Here is a 21338-nt window from a genome sequence, read left to right on the forward strand (position 1 = left end):
AAACAGTGTGGGAAGAAACCTCAAACAAAGATAAACCAAGGAACAGACTCCACCACAATCAGTCTTTATGAACCCAAGGCCTGTGACAGACTGAGAAATGGCAGGATTGCATAAAGGATTGACCCCATACAGTAAAATTTCAAGCTTGATAGCAAAATCAGATAAGGATTAGGTCAGTATGTGATTGACAGCATTGTGGACAATGTTTTACCAGGACAGGGAGTGAATGAAGACACAGCCACTTACAATGAGATTATTAGAACCTTTAATACCATACTTTAATATTCAGCACAATATAATTATCAAGAAAGCAAAATTTAATCAGTGGAAACAAAAGCCAGGGAAATGCATATATTCATCTATTAATTACCTATACCGTTTAGCAGACAATGGCAAATATGAGACATGAAAAGACTCGAGATCTTGGCTAGAGATCAGGTTGTAGTTGGGGTCTTGGAAGAAGAAATCCTTGCAAATTTCTTAGTCCTTGATACTTTATCAAAAATGGTGCAATTAGCAAGACAAGCTGAAGTAAGGAAACAAAACAACATCTCCATTACAGCTGATAGATCTTATGGGAAAAGAACAGTTTAAGGCAGCACAATATGTCACACCAAGGGAGGAAAATACAAACAAATGACAGTAAGCACCATTATTAAGTGTTATCATTGTGGCAGACTGCACTGGTGCAAAGATTGTGCTGTCAGAAATGTAAAGTATCATACCCACAGAAGGGCTGGCCATTTTAAAGTGTTATGTCAAAGTAAAAGATTGTACACTTGAAACAGAAGGTAAATCCCATAAAGAAGATTAGCATTCAGGAAATTGAAGAGCCAGACAATACTGAAACTATATTCCTCAGAGAAATAAAATAATTTAAAAAAAACAATTCCTGGAGTGCTAACACAGAAGTAAAGGAACATAATATCAACTTTAATCTTGAGATTGGACATTAGGGATACCAATCCTCTCTGATACAGTAGAATGGCTGAATTAATAAATTCTGACCATCCACAGTTCGACTCCAGCAGGCACACAATTAAATAAGGAGTGGCAGGTGGAGTTTAGTTTAGATAAATGCGAAGTGTTGCATTTTGGTCAGGTAAATCAGGGCAGCACATATACGTTTAATGGGAGTGCTTAACAGTTCCTTGAAAGTGGAATCCCAGTAGACAGGGTAGTGAAGAGGAGTTTGATATGCTTGCCTTTATTGGTCAGTGTATTGAGTATAGGAGTTAGGAGGTCATATTGCAGCTGTAAAGGACATTGGTTAAGTCACGTTTGGAACACTGCATTCAATTCTGGTCTCCCTGCTATAGGAAAGATGCTATTAAACTTGAAGATTTACAAGGATGTTGCTGGGGCTAGAGGGTTTGAGCTATACAGAGAGGCTCAATAAGCTGGGACTATCTCCTCTAAAAGGTCACCAGTCTTAAGCTGACAGGTGATCTTACAGAGGTTTATAAAATCATGAGGGGCAGGGATAGGGTGAATAGAAAATACCTTCTTGCCAGTTCTGTAAGTCCAAAATCGAAGTAATAGGTTTAAGGTGAGAGGGGCAAGATTTTAAGGGGACCTCAGGGGCAACTTTTTCATGCAGAGGGTGGTGTGTATATGGAATAAGCAGCCAGAAGAAGTGGTGGAGGCTGGTACAATTATAACATTTAAACATTTAAAACACATCTGGATGGATACATGAAGAGTTTAGAGAGATAGGAGCCAAAAGCTGGCAAATGTGACTAGATTAATTTAGGATATCTGGCTGGCATGGACGAGTTGGGTGGAAGGCTCTGTTTCTGCGTTATACAAGTCTATGACTCTAAGTAAAAGAGCACCTGAATGCAAGGTTCTAAAATAAAGGAAGAAATATCTTCAAAACTTTATACATCATCCAGAATTAAAAATGTTTTCTCCTACGTAGAAAATCATGCATAGATCTGAAATTAATTGTTAAGTTTAATTAGATCAACATAGAAAAAAGGAATGAATTTAAATATCCAAAGCTAATTATCAGCTAGGGAACATAAAGACGGCAGATAACATTTAAAGCAGATGCCTATTTATATCTATAAAAATGCCACATTCACTTTTATAAAAATATGCCATTAGATTGAGGCAGTTCTTCACTAATTTCACCAGTGACCAAACTGACAAATTGGTTTTCTGGCACTGCAACAATTCCAAAACCTAATAGCTTGATAAAACTTTGTGTGGACCATTTTTGCAACTACAGTGGTAGAACAATCTTGTACTAAAGGCATCACTGGCTGAAAGTTTGTCAAAACTTGCAAAGAGTACTATCCTCAACAAGCTTGGATTCTGGAATGCACTGACCATAAAATCTAGTATTGCTTGCTTGCAATTAGCATTAAACTTAAATTAACAATGTTAACTTTTAATTTTCCTCCAGATTTGGGCAGGACTAAATAAATTCTCTACTGGAAAGCAGATGAAACTACTAATTAACTGATCTAATCCAGTTCTGTAACTGCCAGAGAAATTATTTAAAACTATAAATGAGAGAGGTTCGAGTGCAGTTGTCCTGGAGTACAGCTGAAACTGAGTACAAACTGCAATATTTTGTTAGTAATAGAGTGAATCTTAACATTTAACATCTTTTATAGAATCTAGTATTGTTTGCTTAAAAAAAGTGTTTAACTTAAATTTACCATGTTAAAATTTTAACTTTCTTCTGGGCTTGAGCAGGACCAAAACAAATTTTCTGTAGGGCAGCAGATGAGATTAGCTAATTCAGTAACTGATCTAATCTATAATTGCTAGTTATCAGTATTGTAAATAAGGGAGGTTCAAATGCAGTGATTGTAAAGTGTAGCTGAAACAGTGCAAACCTGTGAATCTGTTCAGTAAGAGTTTGTGGAGGAGGGGATTCTTTCTTTTGCTAAATTTGTCAGCCTCCACGAGAGGAGGAATTGAAAAAATATACAAGAGGAGACAATGAGATATGGGAGGTCAGCACTGCGACCAATTAGTAATCCTAACAGTAACCACACAGTAGAAAGGAATGTAAAGGAAAAATAATAATGAATCTGTCAGAAAGGTTCAGCAATAATCAGGGTGATTTTAATCTATATATAGGCTAGAAAAATCAGATGGTGTAGATGATGAGTTCATAGACACTTTTAAGAAGCTGTCCAAATACAGAATGTTCTTTAATTAACTAGACAGAAGGCTATTCTAGACCTGGTAGAAAAGTGTGGTGCTGGAAAAGCACAGCAGGTCAGTCAGCATCCGAGGAGCAGGAGAATCAACGTTTCAGGCATAAGCCCTTCATCAGGAATGTTAGGGGGAAGAGGGCTGAGACATAAACGGGGTGGGGGGAGTGGGGTTGGGGGAGAAGGTAGCTGGGAAGGCGATAGGTAGATGTAGGTGAGGGGTGATGGTGATAGGTCGGAGCGGAGAGTTGAGCAGATAGGTGGGAAGGAAGATGTTCTCTGAAACATTCCGTGAGTTGGCATCCTGTCTGCCCAATGTAGAGGAAACCACATCAAGAGCAATGGGCACAGTAGATGAGGTGTATTGATGTGCAGGAAGAAGAAGTTACTGAGGGTGAGGACCAGTTCAGCCAATCGAATGAGTGTATCGGTGGAGGGGCACTGGTTGGGTTGACGGGAGTGGAAGAAACAGAGGGCTTGGAGGCCTTCGCCATGGCAGAAGGAGAAGTTGTTGAGGATATGGACCAATTCTGCTAATTGAATGAGTGTGTTGGTGGAGCACATCCTATCACCAACATCCCCCACCAGCATCTACCTATCACCTTCCAAACTACCTTCCCCCCAGCCCCACACTCCCCTTCTATTTATCTCTCAGCCTCCTCCCCCACATTCCTGATGAAGGGCTTATGCCCGAAACATCAACTCTCCTGCTCCTCAGATACCGCCTGACCTGCTGCGTTTTTCCAGCACCACACTCTTCGACCCACATCCTCCACATCCAAAAATCTCATTTATTGTATCCATTGCTCTTGATGTGGTCTCCTCTAAGTTGGGTCAGAAGACTTGACAAAATATGAGAAATAGCAAAGATTGACTAAAAGATTAGTAAGGAGGAAAAAAGTTAAAGTAGAAGAAAAAGGCAGCTAGAAACAAAAACAGGTAGTAAGGGTTTTTATAGATATTTACAAAGGAAAATTTAATAAATTGAATATTTGTCCTAAAGAAAGTTAGGCTGAGGAATGAATAATGGAAAATAAGGAGATGTCAGATGAATCAAATATGTATTTTATTTCAGTTTTCACTGTATAGGTTACAATGAACATCCCAAATATAGTTGTAAATCAGGAAATGTAAGGGAGGGGCTCAGGATAATTACAATTACTGGGGGAGGGGGTGGGGTTGTACTGTGCAATTATTGTAGCCACAGGCTAACAAGTACCCCAAGTATCCTGATAAGCTTTATCCTAGTCACTTAAAAGAAGTGGCTCATGAGTTGGTTAATATATTGGATTTAATTGGAAGTGTAGTGGACAGCGAAGAAGATTACCTCAGATTACAATGGGATCTTGATCAGATGGGCCAATAGGCTGAGAAGTAGCAGATGGAGTTTAATTCAGATAAATGCAAGGTGCTGCATTTTAGGAAAGCAAATCAGAGCAGGACTTATACACTTAATGGTAAGGTCCTAGGGAGTGGTGCTGAACAAAGAGACCTTGGAGTAAAGGTTCATAGCTCCATGAAAGTGGAGTTGTGGGTAGATAGGATAGTGAAGAAGGCGTTTGGTATGCTTTCCTTTATTGGTCAGAGTATTGAGTACAGGAGTTGGGAGGTCATGTTGCGGCTGTACAGGACATTGGTTACGCTACTTTTGAAATATTGCGTGCAATTCTGGTCTCCTTCCTATTGGAAAGATGTTATGAAATCTGAAAGGGTTCAGAAAAGATTTACAAGTATGTTGCCAAGGTTGGAGGATTTGAGCTATAGGGAGAAGCTTGAATAGACTAAGGCTGTTTTCCCTGGAGAATCAGAGGCTGATGGGTGACCTTATAGAGATTTATAAAATCATGAGGGGCATGGACAGGATAAATAGACAAAGTCTTTTCCCTGGGGTGGGGATTCCATTACTAGAGGGCATTGTTTTAGGGTGAGGGGAAAGATATAAAAGAGACCTAAGGGATAACGTTTTCACGCAGAGGGTGGTACGTGCATGGAATGAGTTGCCAGAGGAAGTGGAGGAGGCTGGTACAATTGCAACATTTAAAAGGCATCGGGATGGGTATATGAATAGGATGGGTTTGGAGGGATATAGGCCAGATGCTGGCAGGTGGGACTAGATTGGGTTGGGATATGTGGTCAGCATGGACAAGTTGGACCGAAGGGTCTGTTTCTGTGCTATACATCTCTATGACTCTAATTTCCCAAAATACCTTACATTCAGGAAAGGTCCTATTAGAATGGAAAATAGTGAATGTAACTTCTTTGTTTTAAATGGGAAGAAGGATAAAGCAGAAAACAATAAGACAGTTGGCTTAATGTAAGGAAAATATCAGAAGCTATTATTAATGATGTTACATTTGGAAACATTCAAGGTAATGAGGCAAAGTAAGTATGGTTTTCTGAAAGTGAAATCATATTTAACCAACTTGTTGGAGTTCTTTGAGGAGGTAACATTTACTAAAGATAACAGGGAACCAGTGGAAATACGATATTTGGATTTTCAGAAGGCATTCAATATGTTACCACATCAAAGCTTATTGTGAAAAATAAAAGCTCAGGGTGTAATGAGTAACAGGGGTTGACATGGATAGAAGATTAGTTAACTAAAAGGAAACTATAGTCATAAGTAGGAAATTTTCTGTTTGGAAAGATGTAATGACTGGTGTGTCACGGGGGATCAGTGCTACAGCCTCAAATTCTTACAAATGTATAGAAATAACTTGAAGAAATGGAACTGTGGTTGTTAAGTTTACTGATGACACAAAGATAGCCAGGAAAGGCTTTGTGATATAAAGAGGCTATAAAAGATATATGTTGGTTTAATAAATGGGCAAATATCTGGAAAATGGAGTATAATTTGGGAAAATGCTAAATTGCCTATTTTGGCATTAAGAATATGGAAGCATGTTACTTATAAAATGAGAGCTTGCAGAGCTCTGAGAGGCAGAGGGATCTGGATATGCTGGTGTATAATTCTCAAAAGGTTAGCATGCAAGTACAGCAAGTAGTTAAGAAAGCTAAATGAGAAGTAAGGTGGTTATGCTTCAGTTTTACTGTACATTGTTAAGAACACATCTAAAGTACTTTGTTGGTCTTTTTATTTAAGGAAGTAAATAAATGCACTAGAAGCAGTTCAGAGAAGTTTTACTAGAATAATAACTGGAATTGACAGGGTATTTCATGAGGATAGGTTAGACAAGCAAAGCTTGTATTCACTGGAATTTAGAAGAGTGAGAGATGACTTGATTGAAACATAAGATCCTGAGGAGTCTTGACCAGGTAGTTGCAGAGATGGTGTTTCATCTTGTGGGAGATTATAGATCTAGAGATGAGGAGAATTCTTTTCTCAGTGGTGAGTCTTAGACCTCTTTTCCTTCCATATCTATTTACAGCAAAGTATAATGGAGTAAAAGTGTATTGAGGGTTGGTGGGAATATGGAGTAAACAGATTAGCTATGGCCACATTGAATGGTGGAGCTGGCGTCGGGAACCAAGTGACCTACTTCTGCCCCTATGTCATATATTCATATGTCAAAGTGCTTGTCTGTACCATGGGGAGAATGAGGGCCTGAACTCAAGAGGTCCTGGACTTCAGGCTATAAACCTGCTTCTAATCTCAACAGTAAGGTAGGCTTAAAATTGGGTAGTAGAGGGGCTGCTGTCCACCAGAATTCAAATCTTGTTATTTGTAAAAGCATACAGTTCATTCCATATTCTTCAGAGCTTACGCGTTGTGTGAGAGGGCTAATAAAAATAGGAAATGCTAAAACATTCAGTAGGACATGCAACATTTGTGATGACAGAAACAGATACTCTTTCAGGTAGATAATCTTTCTTCAGAACTGAAACACGAGAAAAGCAAAGTACCGTGAATGCTGGAAATATGAACTAAAATCAGGATGCTTGAAACATTCAACAAATCTGGGAACATCTGCGGAGAGAGAAACACACTCAATGCATGAAAGCATGATACGTACAAACAATTGAAAGGGACCTAAGGGGCAACTTTTTCATGCAGAGAGTAGTGTATGTATGGAATAAATTGGCAGAGGTGGAGGAAGAGGCTGGTACAATTACAACATTTAAAAGGCACCTGGAACAGTATATGAATAGGAAAGGTTAAGAGGGATATGGGCCAAATGCTGGCAAATGGGACTAGATTAACTTAGAATATCTCGTCAGCATGGACGAGTTGGACCAAAGGGTCTGTTTCCATGCTATATATTTCTATAACTGCATTAATTAAAATCAACTGTAAATTGTTCAGCTCCTTGAACCTGCTATATTGTTTATAAAAATCATGGCTGATCTATTTTTGATCTCAACTACACATTCCTGCCTACTATTGCTAACTTTTGATTTCTTGTTAGTCAAAACCTATCTACCTCTGCCTTAAAATGTTCAATTAACATGCTTCCACTGACAGCTGGGGAATGGAATTCTAAAGACGTGACATCTGAAAAAAAAATTCTCATTTGCACCTTAAATTTACTGCTCAACCTTTCATCCTAAGATAACCCAGATATCAGTTAAGTGAACTTTCTCTGTACTACTTCTAACAATATATTTATATATTTCTATAAATAGACCAAAACTGTACTCAATATTTCAGACGTATTAGATTAATATCCTGTAAATTGTATCCCGTAAACATCCCTATTTTAATATTCCATTTTCCTTTGCAATAAATTGCAATATCCATATGACTGTTTAAAATACTGCTGTACCTCCACACTAACATTTTGAGATTCATGTACTAGCACAACTTGATTTCTCTCTATCTTAGTTGATTCCTCTGTACCTTTTGTTCTACAATTGTCCTTCATTTAAATAATATGCTGTTTACTCTTCTTCACCAGTGGACAAGTGATGAGATCCATTTTGGCCCTAAGAAAATAATAGAAGAGAATAGTCAGTTATTGTGAGTTGTATTTTTTACAAAGAAAATAGTAAAAAGTGTTTAAGTTTACAAAATCATGAGGAGCATGGATAGGGTAAATAGACAAGGTCTTTTCCCCGGGGTGGGGGAGTCTAGAACTAGAGGGCTTAAGGTGATAGGGGAAAGATATAAAAGGGACTTAAAGGGCAACATTTTCACACAGTGTGGTGCATGTATGGAATGAGCTGCCAGACGAAATAGCGAAGGCTGGTATAATTGCAACATTTAAAAGGCATCTGGATGGGTACATGAATAGGAAAGGTTTAGAGGGATATAGGCCAAATGCTGGCAAATGGGACTAGATTTATTTGCACATTCTCCCCGTGTCTGTGTGGATTTGCTCCGGGTGCTCTGATTTCCTTCCACAGTCCAAAGATGTGTAGGTTAGGTGAATTGGCCATGCTAAATTGCCTGTAGTGTTCAGGGGTGTGCAGGTTAGGTACATTAGTCAGGGGTAAATGTGAAGGAATGGGGCAGGGTGGGATACCCTTTGGAGAGTCGGTGTGGACTTGTTGGGCCGAAGGGGCTGTTTCCAAACTGTAGGGATTCTAAGATTTTATGCCTCTCATCATCTTGTACACCACAATCAAGTCACCTCTCATCCTTCTTCACTCCAATAAGAAAAGCCCTAGTGCTCTCAACCTTTCTTCGTAAGACATGCCCTCCAGTCCAGGCAGCATCCTGGTAAATCTCCCTTGCACCCACTCTGAAGCTTTCATATCTTTCCTATAATGAGGCAACCAGAACTGAACACAATATTCCAAGTGTGGTCTAACCAGGGCTTTATAAAACTGCAGCATAGCTGTACGGCTCTTAAGCTCAACCTCCCTGCTCATGAAACCCTACACATGATCAACTTAACAACCCTATCAACTTGGGTGGCAACTTTGAGGGATCGATGGATGTGGACCTCAAGATCCCTCTGTTTCTTCACACGTCCAAGAATCCTGCCCTTAACCCTGTAACCTGCATTCAAATTTGATCTTCCAAAATGAATCATTTCACACTTTTCCAGGTTGAACTCCATCTGTCACTTCTCAGCCCAGCTCTGCATCCTGTGAATGTCCTGTTGCAACATACAACAGCCCTCCACACCATCCACAACTTCACCAAATTTTATGTCATCAGCAGACTTACTTACCCACCCTTCCAATTCCTCATCCAAGTCAGTTATAAAGATCATAAAGAGCAGAGATCCCAGAACACCTGTGGAACACCACTGGTCACCAAGTTTCAGGCTGAAGGCTGAATATTTCCAATCTACTACCACCCTCTATCTTATGTGGGCCAGCCAATTCTGTATCTAGACAGCCAAATCTCCCTGTATCCCACGCCTCCTTACTTTCTGAATGAGCCTACCATGGAGAACCTTATCAAACGCCTTGTTCAAATCCATATACACCACATCCACTGCTCTACCTTCATCAATGTGTTTTGTCACATCCTCAAAGAGTTCAACAAGGTTTCTCAGAATCCTCTCCAATACTTTGCCTACCACCGACGTAAAACTGACTGGTCTCTAATTCTCAGGGTTATCCCTATTCCTTTTCATGAACAAGGGAATAACAGTTGCCACCATCCAATCATCTAGTACTACTCTAGTGGACAGCTCCTTAGTTATAATCTTCCAAATCCATGACCATTGTCATCTAGAAGAGCAAAGGTAGCAGAAATTTGAGAATGCCACTATTTGGGCGTTTGAGTATCCATTACATTCCAATTGCACAGCATCCTGACCTGGAAAATATCATAGTCCTTTAGTGCTGTTGGCTTAAAATCCTGGAACTTTCTTCCTTTGTGTGTATAGTTGCACACAATGGAATGCAGCAGTTCAAGAAGGCTTTTCATAGCACCTTCTCAAGGACAACCAGGGATGGGTAATAAATGCTGGCCCAGCCAACAATGCCCACATCCCAAGAATGAATAACAGAAATAATTTGATTGGATTGACATGTCCTTGAAACATAAGGTGTCACTTGAACGTGATTCCACAACACTTCACTCTGTAACATGAAAAATAGCAATGAACAATCACGACAATCTTGAAGGAAGAAAGAATGGAGATAATTGTGGATCAGCAGCAGTCTAAACATTATAAAAAAAAAATGAAATGATGAACATAACACTCAAAGGAATGATGCAGACAGGCAGTACAGGGTTTAAGTGCACAGTAATCTGAGCCTGGGCTGAAAAGTCTTGAAAACTGCTAGTGCCAGATTTTAGAGCATCAAAATAATCACTAGCGTCGTCGCCTCCAGTCGAATGCAGATCAAAAACCATTGTACGCCAGTAGATCTAGTTCTGGTTTTCATACTGATCCAGACAGGCTTTTCCCTCTGGTGACTGTTCCCTCTATTTTCATGTTTTATTTCAGATTTCCAGAATCTACAGTATTTTATAACTATAGCAATACTGGTCTTAAAGTAAAGCCAGGCAAATAGCCACCAAGAAAAATCTACCTGAATCAAGAATGTAGGTTGTGTGAAATAGATCACAGATAGCCCAAACCCACAATCACTTATATCTAGAAGGACAAGAGCAGCAAATACATGGGAATGCCGATACCTGCAAGTTCCCCTCTAAGCCATTCACCGTTCTGACAAGGGAATATATCACCATTTCTTTGGTGTCTCTGGGTCAAAATCCTGGAATTCCTTCTCTATCAGCAATATGAGTCTACTTACAAGACATGGGCTGCAATGGTTCAAGATGGTAGCTCACCTGCACCTTCTCAAGAGCAACTACAAATGGATAATAAATGCTGGCCCAGTCAGCAGATTTCATGAATACATTTTAAAAATGCCTATTTCTCTCTCACCTCCTAAAAGTATTCTTCTCCCTCCAAATGTAGCGTTGCCATTGGAACTTCAAAACAGGATTCTCCAGTACACTTTAGTTACAAGTGAAATGGCAGCTAGGAGCAAGATAGTTATAGGAAATTAATTTGACCATAGTTTTGCAAGTTTAAAGAGCAATATACTTGATAGCTCCAAGTAGAATAAATAAAGCAACATCACAAGTAGAAGTAAATAATTTCTGAATCAATAATTGAGATACTCCTTCTCACATGCTAGACAATGAGCATATTACAGTGGCAATGTCAATGATTGATCAATATTATTGATAAGAAAGTTTGGGGGCAGTTTGAAACAATATTTTGAAGCTTTAGTTACCAGTATAGCTGCCAAAAAGCTTGTATTTTTAATCACATGAAAATGTGAAAATGGACACCAGCCTCTTAACCTCATGGAAGATGGTACAAAAGGTGAAGTCACATGGTATCTGGGGTGAGCTGGCAAGATGGATACAGAACTGGCTCAGTAATAGAAGACAGAGGGTAGTGGTGGAAGGATGCTTTTTGGAATGGAGGGTTATGATGTGTTGTGCTTCACAGGAATCTCTGCTGTTCATGGTCTACACAAATGATTTGGAGAAAAATGAGGTTGTTTACTTAGTAAGTTTGCAGACAATACAAAGATGGGTAGAGTTGCGGATAGTGAGGAGAATTGTCAGAGGATACAGCAGGATACAGATCAGTTAGAGGCATGGGCAGAAAAATGGCAGATGGAGTTTAATCTGGACAAATGTGAGGTGATGCATTTTGCAAGGTGAAGTACAGGCCGAAATTAGCAGTATTGATGTGCAGAGGGATCTGGGTGTGCAGGCCCACAGATCATGGCAGCACATGTAGATGAGGTGGTAAGAAAAGCCTATAACATGTTTACCTTCATTGGAAGGGGCATTGAGTATAAGGATGGACAAGTTATACTGCAGCTTTGTAGAACTTTAGTTCGGCCACGCTTGGAATATTACTAGTTCTAGTCAACACAATACCAGAAGAGTGTGGATGGTTTGGGGAGGGTACAGAAAATGTTTAGCAGGATGTTGCCTGGTATGGGGGATTTTAGCTATGAAGAAAGGTTGGATAGATTGGATTTGTTTTCACTGGAATGGAGGATATTGAGGAGTGAGGCTTTTTCACAGGGCTGAGGGGTCAATTACTAGGGGAACACAGGTTCAAGGTGTGGGGGGGGGGGGGGGGGGGGGGAGGCCCTGTTTTAAAAGATATATGCGAGGCATGGTTTTTCACACAAAGGATTGTGAGTGCCTGGAACACACTGCCAGAAGAGTTGGTGGAAGCAGACACCAGAACAGCATTCAAAAGACACCTGGATAATTACATGAATAGGAAGGGAATAGAGGAATACAGATGCTGTGAGTGAAGTTAGTTTTAGTATGGAAGGGCAAACCTTATCGGTGCAGGCTTGGAGGGCTGAAGAGTTTGTTTCTGTTCTGTATTGTTCTTTGTTCTTATGCCAGTTCATAACCCTTGCTTGTACTTATTGTTACTGTTCAGTATTCATATTCATAAAGCTGAGATTGCTAATGGTAACTGTATTCTTTGACTGAATACTTTAGAGGGACAGTAATTTGAAAACAACATTAATCTCATTATTGAAGACAGTTTTTTGACTTATGTCTGTGGTTCACTTCTCTTCAGTTACTTCTGCTGTTGCTTCTGGAGGAGAACCTATCTCCAATTCAAAGCCTGCCTCTCAAGTTCCTTGAGTTTTTTTACAATATATGTAATAGTAGGTTTAATAGTCAATAGCAATAAGAGTATCATTTATTCCAAAAGTGAAGAAAGTCACTAATTTTTATACTTGTTCACAAATGGAATAAAATAATAAGTGATGGTACAATCTGTTTGTATGAAAGCTTGGACAGTTCAACTAGTTTCCATTGACTTCAGTTTTACTCAGGCTTGAGGATATACTAGTGGAATCCTGCCTTAATGGAAAATCAATCCCCCTCATTTCAGCTCTGAGATTCAGATCTTTGTTCGTGTTTGAACCAAGGTTGCAAAACTAAGTGATCCTGGCAGAAAGCAAACTGAACAACACATACTAGATAAAATCTTCCAAAAGTGTGCTGATTGTGTGTAGGGTGATGGGACAGTAATTCGTTGGGTTGGATCTAATCTTAACCTGGCAATTAGAGCAACATATCATCAAGACTCTAGGAACATAGGCAATCCAGGATCGAGGCTGCCCCACTATTAATTAAGTGTTTGACCAGTCATGATCATAGAGTTATAAAGTCAGAAAGTCAAAGAGTCATACAGCATGGAAACAGACCCTTCAGTCCAACTCGTCCATGCCACCAGATATCTTAAATTAATCTAGTTCCATTTGCCAGTATTTGGTTCATATCCCCCTTTCCTATTCATGTAACCATCCAGATGTCTTTAAATATTATAATTGTATCAGCCTACACCATTTCCTCTGGCAGCTCATTCCATACACGTACCACCATTTGCAGGAAAAAGTTTCCTCTGAGGTCCCTTTTAAATCTTTACCCTCTCACCTTAAATCTATGCCCTCTAGTTTTGGACTCTTCTACACTGGGGAAAAAGACCTTGCGTATTCACCCTATCCATGCCCCTCATGATTTTTTAAACCTCTATAACCTCAGCCTCCGATGCTCCAGGGAAAATAGCCCCAACCTATTCAGCCTCTCTCTATAGCTCAACTCTAGCATCATCCTTGTAATCTTTTCTGAACCCTTTCAAGTTTCACAACACCCTTCCTATAGCAGGGAAACCAAAATTGCAAGCAATATTACAAAAGTGGCCTAACCAATGTCCTGTACAGCTGCAACATGACCCCCCAACTACTATACTCAATGCACTGACCAATAAAAGGTAAGCATACTAAACATCATCTTCACTATCCTGTCTACCTGGGACTCCACTTTCAAGGAACTATAAACCTGCACTCCAAGGTCTTTTTGTTCAGAAACACTCTCCAGGACCTTACCATTAAGTCCTCCCCTGATTTGCCTTACCAAAATGCAGCACTCACATTTATCTAAATTAAACTCCACCTGCCACTCCTTGGCCCATTGGCCCATCTGATCAAGGTCCTGTTGCACTCTGAGGTAATCTTCTTCACTATCCACCACAGCATCGATTTTCCAGTCATCTACAAACTTACTAACCATACCTCCTATGTTCAGAGCCAAATCATTTATATAAAGATGAAAAGCAGTGGATCCAGCACCGATCCCTGTGGCACACTGCTGATCACAGGCCTCCAGTCTGAAAAACAACCCTACACTGCCACCCTCTATCTTCTACCTTTGAGTCAGTTGTGTATCCAAATGGCTGGTTCCCCCTGTATTCTATGTGATCTAACCTTACTCATCAGTCTATCATGAGGAACCTTGTCACACTCCTTACTGAAGTCCATTTAGATCACATCCACCATTCCACCCTCATCAATCCTCATTGTTACTTCTTCAAAAAACTCAAACAATTTAGTGTGCCACTATTTTGCATGCACAAAGCCAAGTTGACTACCCTAATCAGTCCTTGCCTTTCCAAATACAGGCACACAGTCCTTTATCCGAAACACTCGAGACCAGCTGGTTTTCGGAATTCGGAATTTTTCGAATTTCAGAATAAGTGACAGTTCAACAGTGCAATTTTTAAAAAACACTTACCGAACAGCGAACTCACTGTGAGTACTACAGGCCCTGAGACAGAATTGTGGTCTGCCAGTGCTGGACTGTGCACCCTCATGTCACATCTGACTGACATGCATCGTGTGGGTGTAGTGTTTGCACGTGAAACAACCTTGTTAATGAGATAAAAACTTCACTAAAACCCCTTGGATTTCGGAGCTTTTCAGATTTTGGATAAAGGGTTGTCTACCAATACATGTAAATCCTGTCCCTCGGGATCCCCTCTAACAAGTTGCTCACCACTGATGCCAAGCTCAGCGGTCTAGCTTTTCCTTACCACCTTTCTTAAATAGTAGCACCACGTTAGCCAACCTCCAGTCTTCCAGCACCTCACCTGTGCAAGGGGCCCAGCAATCACTTTCTTAGCTTCCCACTGAGTTCTAAGGGATGCCTGAATAGGTCTTGGGGACTTATCCACCTTGAAGCATTTTAAGACTTGTGGCACCTTGTGGGATATAGGTAAAACAGTGTTGCTTCTGCAGCCATAATTGCTTCTGTAAGGTGATGAACTAACTTATATAATTGTATAACTGTTTCAGCAAAGAGCTGAGTTAGCTAAAACTTGCATACAAAGATGAAACTATATGAAGGGAATATATAATTGCTTCTGCAAGGTAATGAACTAACTTACACAATTGTATAATTGTTTCAACAAAGAGCTGAAGTTCCAAAGAGCTGAGTTAGCTAAAACTTGCATGCAAAAGTTAAGATTAGGATGAGCAACAATGGAATATGTTATGGACAAGTAGATAAGGAGGAAAGAGAACACTGAGCCAAGCCAGCTCAGCAGATTGCCCTCACATAGGCACCAGAACGAGCCACGTTAGTTGCAAATAAGAGATAAAACAAACAAGAGTGAGGGGCGCCAGGCTTAGAACAGTGGGAGTAGTAAACAAGGGCGGAGCACAGCTAGGCAGGGGCAGAATACAATAAGGAATAGTGATAGGTTTAACACATAATATGCTAGGCCAATGAAGTAAATGGGGAAGTACCGAGAGAGACTCAATTAAACTGTATAAATTGTGAAGTAATTTTTAGATTGGGGTGCCTACTTGTTAGACACCCGTCTTGCAAGAACGTTTCAATAAAATTCGCTGCTTCAGAATTTGACTCAGACTTAAATTTATTGATGTGTGAGCTTTGTTTCCCACAGCCTCTTCCTCTGTATTATGGACATTTTTCAAAATGTCCCTATTTATTTTCTCCAATTCTTTATCTTCCATATCCTTCTCCACAATAAATACTGGTGCAAAGTACTCATTTAGTATCTCCTCCAGTTCCATACATTGGAGGTCTTCCTGATCTTTAATGGCCCCTATTTTCTCCCTAGTTACTCTTTTGTCCTTAATGTATTTGTCGAATCCCTTTCCTGCCGGGAAAGGTGAGTCACTAATTTAAATCCTTAAAACCTTACTTCGAGCGTCCATTTCTGTTTTCAGCAGCAGGAAGAGCAGGAGCTTGGACCAGGGGCCTGCCAGGAAAGGTGAGTCATGAAATTAAATCTTTACATCTGACATCGGAGAACAGAGGTTTCTCGGAAAGGATACTGTTTTTGATACTGTCGGGGGGTGGGGGGGGAATGACATACCAGCAACATGCATTGGGGTGCAGGTCTCTGGCACAGAGTCTGTCTCTATTGCACAGAAGAAAATCGGTGGGAAGGAGGAGAGTGTTAGTCATTGGGGACTGAATAGTTAAAGGGTCAGATAGAAGATTTGTTGGGAACGAAAAAGACTCACAGTTGGTGTATTGCCTCCCAGATGCCAGGGTCCGTGATGTCTTGGATCATGTCTTTGGGTTCCTGAAGGGAGAGGGTGACCATCCCCAAGTTGTGCTCCACGTAAGTACCAACGACATAGGTGGAAAGGGGATAGGGATGTAAGGCGGGATTTCAGGGAGCTAGTGTGGAAGCTGAGAGCTAGGACAGACAGAGTTGTTATCTCTGGTTTGTTACCCATGCCACATGAAAGCGAGGTGAGGAACAGAGAGATATATCAGCTGAACACGTGGCTAGAGGGAGGGTTTCAGGTTTATGGATAATGGGGGCTTATTCTGGGTAAGGTGGACCTCTACAAACAGAATGGTCTTCACTTAAACTAGAGGGGTACTAATATCCTGGGTGCGAAATTTGAGAGTGCTATTCGGGTGGGTTTAAACTAGCTCAGCAGGGGGGGGATGGGAACCTGTGGTGTAGTTCCAGTGCACAGGAGGATTTGAGTAGGGAAGGACATGGACAGGATTTCATGGTTACAGGAGTGTGCTGGCAGACAGCAAGCTGGTTTGAAGTGTGTCTACTTCAACGCCAGGAGTATCTGGAATAAAGTAGGTGAGCTTGCAGCATGGATAGGTACCTGGGACTTTGATGTTGTGGCCATTTCTGAGACATGGATAAAGCAAGGTCAGGGATGGATGTTGCAGGTTCCAGGGTTTAGGTCTTTCACCTTTCAGGGAAGGTGGTAAAAGAGGGGGGGGGGGGAGGGGGGGTGGCTTTCTTAGTCAAGGACGGTATAACAGTGGCTGAAAGAACATTTGACAAGGACTCATCTATTGAGCTGGTATGGGCTGAGGTTAGAAACAGGAGAGGAGAGGTTGGCAAAATGATTCTGGGTAGAAGTGAAAGGAACAGGGTGGTTATTATGGGGGACTTTAACTTCCCCAACATTGACTGGAAACATTATAACTCTAGTACGTCAGACGGATTAGTTTTTGTCCAATCTGTGCAAGAGGGTTTCCTGACACAGTATGTTGAAGTGCTAACAAGAGGGGAGGCCACATTGGAGCTGGTACTTGGTCATGAACCAGACTGGGTGTTTGATTTAGTGGTAGGTGAGCAGTTTGGAGAGAGTGACCATAATTCAGTTACATTTAGTTTAGTGATAGAAAGGGATAGGTACAAGTATAAGGGCAAGAGTTATAGATGGGGAAGGACAATTATAATGCGATTATGCGAGACTTAGGAGGCATAGAATGGGGTAGCAAAATGCAGGGGATGGGGACAATCAAAATGTGGAGATGGTTTAAGGAACAGAGATTGCATGTCTTTGATAGGTATGTTCCTGTCAGGTAGGGAGGAAGCGATAAGGTAAGGGAACCATAGCTTACTAAAGAAATTGTATTTCTTGTTAAGAGGGAGATTTATGTGATGTTGAGATGAGATGGTTCAGATGAGGCTTTGGAGAATTACAGATTAACTAGGAAGGATTTAAAGAGAGAGTTAAGAAGAGCAAGGAGGGGACAAGAGCAGTCTTTAGCAGGTAGAACAAAGGAGAACCCTAAAGCTTTCTATAGGTATGTGAGGAATAAAAGGATGACTAGGCTAGGAATAGGGCCAGTCAAAGACAGAAGTGAGAAGCTGTATGTGGACCCTGTGGAAATCGGAGTGATGCTAAACGAATATTTCTCATCTGTTTTCACTCAGGAAAAGGAGAATAATGTAGAGGAGAAGACTGAGATATGGGCTATTAGACTTGAAAGGATTGAGGTTAGTAAGGAGGAGCTGTTATCAAGGTGTGAAAGTAAATAGGTCCCCTGGGCCGGATGGGATTTATCTGAGGATTCTCTGGGAAGCTGGGGAGAGATGGCCTAGCCTTTGGCCTTGATCTTTGAGCCGTCATTGTCTACGGTTTAGTACCAGAGGACTGGAGGATTGCAAATGTTGTGCACTTGTTCAAAAAGGGCAGTAGAGATGACCCAGGTAATTATAGACCAGTGAGCCTTCCGTCTGTTGTAGGAAAAGTTTTGGAAAGGATTATAAGATATAGGATTTATAATCATCTAGCATGCAACAATTTGGTTGGAGATAGTCAACATGGATTCGTCAAGGGCAGGTTGTGTCTCATATACCTCATTGAGGTTTTTGAGAAGGTGACCAAGTATGTGGACGATGGTAGGGCAATTGATGTGGTGTACATGGACTTCAGTGAAGCCTTTGATAAGGTTCCACATTGTAGGCTTTTGGAGAAAATGTGGAGGCATGGGATTGAGAGTGATTTAGCAGTTTGGATTAGAAACTGGCTTTCTATAAGAAGGCAGCGAGTGGTGGTTGATGGACAATATTCAGCCTGGACTCTGGTTACTAGTGGTGTGCCACAAGGATCTGTTTTGGGACCACTGCTGTTTGTCATTTTTATACATGACTTGAACACAGGCATAGGTGGATGGATTAGTAGATGACACTAAAGTGGAGTGGTAAACATTGTGTAAGAATATTGCAGGTTGCAGGGGGACTTGGATAAACTGCAGACTTGGGCTGAGAGGTGGCAAATGGAGTTCAATACAGATAAATGTGAGGTGATTCACTTTGGGAAGAATAACAGGAAGGCAGGGGTCAATGGAAAGATTCTTGGTAGTGTGGACGTGCTGAGGGATCTTGGTGTGCATGTACATAGATCCCTGAAGGTTGCCACCCAGGTTGATAGTGCTGCTAAGAAGGCATACAGTATTTTAGGTTTTATTGGTAGAGGGATTGAGTTCCAGAGCCGTGATATCATGCTGCAACTGTACAAAATGCCAGTGTGGCCTCGGTTAGAATATTGTGTACAGTTCTGATTGCCCCATTACAGGAAAGATGTGGATGCATTGGAAAAGGTGCAGACAAGATTTACCAGGATGTTACCTGAACTGAAGTGAAGGTCTTACGAGGAAAGGCTGAGGGACTTCGGTCTGTTCTCATTGGAGAGAAGAAGGCTAAGAGGGGACTTAATAGAAACATACAAGATGATCAGAAGATTAGATAAAATGGACAGTGAGAATCCTTTTCCTCGGATGATGACATCGGCTTGTACGAAGGGGCATAGCTGCAAATTGACGGGTGATAGATTTAAGACAAATGTCAGAGGCAGGTTCTTTACTCAGAGTGATAAGGGCATGGAATGTCCTGCTTGCCAATGTAGTTAACTCAGCCACATTAGGGGCATTTAAACAGTCCTTGGATAAGCACATGGATGATGATGGGATAGTGTTGGGGGGGGCCTTAGATTAGTTCACTGGTTGGAGCAACATTGAGGGCTGAAGGGCCTGTTCTGCACTGTATTGCTCTATGTTCTCCTTAATCCTATTTGCCAAAGCTATCTAATGTCATCTTTTTGCCCTTCTGATTTCCCCCTTCTACTTCCTTTATGCTCTTTTACGTATTCACTAAATCCCTATTGTCTAAATCTGACATATGCTTCCTTTTTTTGACCAAAACCTCCATTTCTCTCGTCATCCAGCAGTCCCTACACATATCAGCATTGCCCTTCCCCCTAACAGGAAGATAATGTCTCTGGAATCTCGTGGTCTCATTTTTGAAGGCCTCTCATTTTCTAGCTGTCCCTTTACTTGCGAAAATCCACCCCCAATCAACTTTTGAAAGTTCTTGCCTGATACTATCAAAATTGGCCTTTATCCAATTTAGAACTTTAACTTTTAGATCCAGTCTGTCCTTTTCCACCATCACTTCAATATCTTTTCCTCATCCCATTCCCATAATGCTATATGTCACAAATGATCAGAATCTATCAATTTCTATCTTTAACTTACTTAAAGACTGAGTTTCCCGCACTCTTGGGACAACAATTCCAAAGATTCACTATCTTTCGTGTAAAAAAAAATTCATTCTCCTCACCTCGAATATAAATAGCAACACCTTTATTTTTAAATTGTGCCCCTGGTTCTAGACTCCCAGCCAGGGGAAACATCTTATCTGCATCTACTCTGTCCATCTCAAAGTATTTTGTAGGTTTCATTGAGATCACCTCTCATTCTTTGAAGCTCCAGTGAATACACGCCTAGCTTGGCCAATCTCTCTTCATAGAACAATCCCACTATCTCGAAAACAACTCTAATGAACCTTTATTGCTCTCCCTCTAAGAAGATAATATCCTTCTTGAGATAAGAGTCCAAAACTGCACACAGTCTCAGCAAGCTGTTATACAATTGAAGCAAAATTTCACTACTCCTGTACTCGAATCCTTTTGCAATGAAGGCAAACATTCATTTGGCTTCCTTATAGCTTGATAGTAATAAGAAGACAGTCTGTACTGCAGATGTTGCAGACAGTCGATAAAGTGTGGTGCTGGAAAAAGCACAGCAGGCCAGGCAACATTTGAGGAGCAAGAGAGCCGATGTTTCAGGCATAGCTCTTCATCAGAGCTGGGGGGGGGGGGGGGGTGGGCTGAGAAATAAATAGGAGGAATGGGGAGTGGGGCTAGGGGAAAGGTAGGTGGGATGGTGATATGTGGGCGAAGGTAAGGGGTGATTGTGCGAACTCAGTGGGAAGTGTGGAATACTTGGGGAGGAGGGGGAAAGGAAGATGGTCAGGTATATTAGGCCAAAAGGGCGATGCCGAGGCGGAGGGTTGGATCTGGGATGGGGAGATTTGGAAAATGGTGAATTCAATGTTGAGGCTGTGTGGTTGTGACTCCTGAGGTGTTCTTCCTCCAGGTTGTGGGGCAACAAGGCCACCTGCAAACTGAAGGACAAACACCTCGTCTTCTGCCTCGGGAGCTACAACTACACGGCCTCAATGCTAAATTCACCACTTTTCAAATATCCCATCACAGATCCAACCCACTGACTTGGCCCCAACCTCTTGACCTGATCAACCTTCCCACCTTCCTTCCCACTTATCAGCTCCACATTTCCCATCAACCTATCACAATCACCTCCTACCTTTGCTCACCCATCACCCTCACACCTACCTTTGCCCAAGCCGCAGCCTTCAA

General features: G+C 41.1%; 1 long non-coding RNA gene across 1 annotated transcript; it reads right to left on the reverse strand.

Annotated features, from left to right (window-relative positions):
* Positions 1 to 259: 259 nt before the first annotated feature.
* Positions 260 to 19377, reverse strand: LOC122554408 (uncharacterized). The gene is made up of 4 exons (XR_015757099.1): positions 19250 to 19377; positions 10928 to 11023; positions 7972 to 8057; positions 260 to 493 (listed from the first exon to the last, which is right to left on the reverse strand). It is a non-coding gene; the product is annotated as an uncharacterized LOC122554408 (long non-coding RNA).
* Between the last annotated feature and the right edge of the window lie 1961 nt (positions 19378 to 21338).

Source organism: Chiloscyllium plagiosum, unplaced genomic scaffold (assembly GCF_037043375.1).
Source record: "Chiloscyllium plagiosum isolate Xiang-an unplaced genomic scaffold, Cpla_swu_hap1 HiC_scaffold_1, whole genome shotgun sequence".
NCBI classification, from domain to species: Eukaryota; Metazoa; Chordata; class Chondrichthyes; order Orectolobiformes; family Hemiscylliidae; genus Chiloscyllium; species Chiloscyllium plagiosum.